We start from the raw sequence: 4,604 nt of genomic DNA on the forward strand, positions 1-4,604 counted from the left end.
CCTTTGCTGGTCTAAGGTTTTTCCCTTTTCCTTTTGGCTTTTGCACAATGCACATTAGGAATTTAGGTTTTAGGAAATGTATTTAATATTTTAACTATATATTAATTATTGATTGTTAATAAACTTATCAATAAGGCAAAAAGAGGGTCAAATAGCCCTCCAACTATGAACTATATACCAAAGTGAAATTAGGCAATCGAATTAAAAAAAGGTTCCAATTGAACTTTTAAAATTATAAAAATGGTGCAATTAACCCAATTTCACCTATGTTAACATTAGGTTACCGCAACATAGAATGCCACCTCATATATTTATCCTTCAATATCCACATAAAATGCCAAATCATCATCTTCTTCAATATTACTTTTAAAAGAAAAAAATAAATAAATGACATGGCATCCAAGCTGCCATAGTAGTCATCTATGGCTTCTTTGTCCAGATCCGACGAAGAAGATTGGTCAGCTTCTTCATCCAGATCTGGATGAAGAAGCTGCCTGGCTTCTCAGTCTGATCTGGACACAGAAGCCATGGCGAGCTTCTTCATCCAATACATAAAATAGTTTCCAAATCTGATTTTAAGATCTATAAAAGTGGAATTACACACACAATTCAATTTCACATTAATGTAATGTGACATTAAACAAAATAGTCAGCAAATATGATTTTAATTTCCAGAGTTCAATTCTATCCTTCTTTATGCATCCTTTATCTTCTCAATAAAATCCAACTACACCCCTCTAGCAACCTAACTTTTTGGCATGAAGATGGATTATGTTCAATTAGTTTCCTGCTGTTTTTACAAGAGTATATATATGTACAGATGTAAGCTTTGATAGAGAGAAGGGTTCGGATGAGAAAGTACAAAAAACCATGAGGCAGACCTAAAGATCTCAAAAGAGTGAAGAGACAGATACATCAATTTCTAAAAGATACATTCATCGGAACAGATTGAGAAGTTGCTTTACTATTCCCTTAGCAAAGATGGAAGAAAATATACATTTTATATGTCGTTTCCTTTTGAAGTAAATGGAGCAATAAATTCAAACCCAGATTTTGCAATGAAGTATTATATACCCTCAAATCCTCAATGGGCTTAAAAATTACTCAACCTAAACCCTGTCGCACTTGCAATGTGTGTGAGCGGTGAGCCCATGCAGGCATGCACAAGCAACTATTGCATTTTACTTCATAAGATGCAATAGATAAAATGGCTCATGAATTCTAATAAGCAAGAAAATTAAAACCTTAATTCTCAACTACAAAACAGATGTTCAAAGATTTCCCCCTCTATCCCCTTTTGTGTGGATTTGGAGAAACAAGGAGAAACCATTTTGAAATTTTTTGAAGTTATCAGGCACTTAGAAGAATAAGTCATCACTAACTATGAAGTATGAACCAAGCATCTTTTACTTTCTGTGTGTTTTTCATATAGGAAACAATTCCATCACATATGTGATAACCACACTATGAATTTAATTTTGGAAGAAGGATACTCAATAAAATCACTAGTATTGCATACTTACCCAAACACAACGGTCCCTTCAAGGGATGCAGTTTGAAGATTTCAAGTCACTTGATCAATATGAACATAATCATGAAGAGAGGACCCAAATGTTTTGCTTCTTTCCACCTAAGAAATCTCATATTCACAGCACATATACTAGTGCCACAAGCTTTATATGGATCAGTGTTCAATGTATAACAAAAATCTTGGTAACAATTAACCCAATATGCTGTCGAAGAGGCCTTTACATCATACTGCACCAAATCTATCTGTTAAAACACATGACAAAACATTAATTGAGGGATTAAAAATGCAGAATAATGAGCAATAAAAAGTATATAAACATAATACAGAACAAGAGATGCACCCCTAGGCTGCTCTTTTTCGGACAGCAGTCACAGCCAGCACAATTCACCCATAGTATGTCACTGCCAGTATCAACATAGACATGATAGGCCTTTGGAGGAGTCCCAATCATAAGCTTGGTATAGTGGAGTCTGCAATAATTTAAATACGAACCCAAGTAATCACGCTAATACTATTGCAAATTCCAAAATACAAGTCTTTTTCTGCACTTAGAATTAACAAGAAGTCAAGCACAAAGTAGAGTGGCCACAACAGTAATCAAAAAGTCAAGTGAGGAATAGTGTTTGTTGCAAATGCAAACCCATGAAAAAAGTAGATTTGTGGCTGAGGTACAGAAGTCAAAATAATATCTTAGATCATGAATAACAAAGGCTTGACCTGTTAACAATGTATTACAAAAGCAAACTTAATTACATAGTTTTTTATTTTTACTTCCATTCTTCCCCAAGTGCAATGCAAAATCAACAGAAAAATAAATAAGTTTGCAAATTTCACATTCTGTTTATTTTCAACAGTTTGACAAGCATTCAACATTTAAACATACACAAAGAGAGGACTAACCCGACGCCACTGGGTTTTCTAGTTCCACCGATCGGGAAGTCGACGGCGCCAAACATACATTAGGCCGTGACGGCGTAGGTCGTGGGCCCTCAATCGCTCAGGTAGGAGCTCTCATGTCCGCCATACTTATGGTGCAAGTTCAACACCAAGTTGTTTGAATATCCATATTCCAACAAGCACAAAGCCAACAGCACTACACTCTGGAGCTTCATTGCTCTTTGCTACAATTTCCTTCAATTCTCTGCAATTTCCCACATCAAAACGGATGTACATACACACACAGCCTAAACTTAAATTAATTTTTTTTTTAACGGTGAGTCGGGGACGAAGTACGAATGAAATCGGCGGGAAGGAAGAGAAGAAGAAAACGATGACGGAATCCATTTTGAGACACAGAAAATGCACGGTCGTTGCACGCTTGCCGGCGATGCTCACTTCCGCCATGGCTCTTCTTCTGCAACACTACATTCGCAGAACACTATATTTAGTGACTCCGGAGAAAGGGGAAGAAAGATATTTTTGAAAAAAAAAAAAAAAAAAAAAAAAACTCAACCTAAGCCCTTTAAAACCTCAACATGGACATCGAGGGACTTACCCCATTGGTTAGGAATTCCAATCCCATTCATTCCTCTTCTTCTTCTCCTTCTTCAGATATGGGAATTAGCAAAAGAATTTGCATACTAGTTTCCAGTGACGATTATATCTGCCAAAACCTCAGGTGCTCCAACACTGCACCTGCATTTATCATACATATATTATGATTATGAATTAATTATTAAGTAGTCGTTTTAGATTATTGTTACATTTTGATTTTTTTTTTTTGAAATGATTACATTTTTTATTCAAGAAGAATTTTATGATATAGGATAACACTTGTGTGAGACTGTCTCATAGGTCTCAATGCATGAGACGGGTCAGATTTTTGAGTAATGGGTTGAATCTTTGGTCTCGTTAATTAACGATTCGACCCATTTCGCGAGTGGAGACCCATTGTGGACTCGTACAAGGATATTGAGTATACAGTTTTTGTATCAGACTCGATCCTATCTTTCGTAACATGCATTCCCATTTGTGTTGCGACTGATTCGGTACGCTACGTGTCCGGTGCACGAAGAACTGCCTTCGATCCCCCGAACTTACTTACTTGTGGAAACCTTCCAGGTGCCCAACGACCTATAACGCTAGTCATTACTGTTACTGTTGCTAGGAAGTAAGCCCCACAACCTAAAGTGGCGAATAACAAATAGAATTTGTTACAAAAGCTGACTAACAGCGGTATTGAACATAGCAATGGAATTCGCACAAAATTTTGCCATTAATTAATAATAATAACTATATTTATTTTTAATACCGAATATATGATCGGATTGATCAATTTATGATAACTAATGAATAAAAATAATTTTATTGTCATATAATGAAGCATTTTAGTGAAAAAATTTCATCCATAAACTTTCTAAGGAGTAAAATAATTTAGTGAAATAATTTTATTGTCATAAACTTTAAGGAGTAAAATTCTAATCAAAGTTATCTTAAAAAAAAAAATTATAATCGAATTAGTAACTATAAATATGACTCTCAATAAAAACTATTGATCATGAACAATCTAAATTACTTTAGTCATATCATTGGAAGGATCACTTCATGCCGCTTAACCACTTAAGCATAAGGTGTTTGACTAAATTAATTTTTTTTTTATATATATAACAAGGAAGGGGGAAACCCAAAAGAAGTTTAGAGCTTTACAAAGCTGTATACACATTACGCAAACTAGGAAAACCTGATCTATCATTATCTAAGAACTCGTTAATCTCATCTGGGGGGTCGGTCAGTGACAACAAGCAAAAGTCGTGATTAAGGGCCATTTTAGCCAAAGCGTCTGCTATTATATTCTGTTCCCGAAAGATGGGATTTAGAGCCCATGAGTTGAAGCTGAGGAATTCCTTTCTGCAGGCCTCCAAGACGTTGTGAGCAGCCATGCTAGGGAATCGAGAGCTGCAAAGGTAATCAACTGCATCTTGTGAATCCGTTTCAATAAGGATGTCTTTATAACCATTGGCCAGCGCAAATTGAACTCCTTTGAAGATTGCCCATGCTTCTGCCTCAAAAGGTGTACAAATGCCGAGTTTGGCAATGAAGCCCATCTTCCATTCTCCCTGTGAGTCTCTTAAAC

General features: G+C 35.8%; 1 pseudogene; it reads right to left on the reverse strand.

Moving 5' to 3' along the window:
- Positions 1 to 1,519: 1,519 nt before the first annotated feature.
- LOC109149249 lies at positions 1,520 to 2,890 on the reverse strand (annotated as a pseudogene).
- Between the last annotated feature and the right edge of the window lie 1,714 nt (positions 2,891 to 4,604).

The sequence above is a fragment of the Ipomoea nil genome, unplaced genomic scaffold (assembly GCF_001879475.1).
Source record: "Ipomoea nil cultivar Tokyo-kokei standard unplaced genomic scaffold, Asagao_1.1 scaffold2159, whole genome shotgun sequence".
Taxonomy (NCBI): domain Eukaryota; kingdom Viridiplantae; phylum Streptophyta; class Magnoliopsida; order Solanales; family Convolvulaceae; genus Ipomoea; species Ipomoea nil.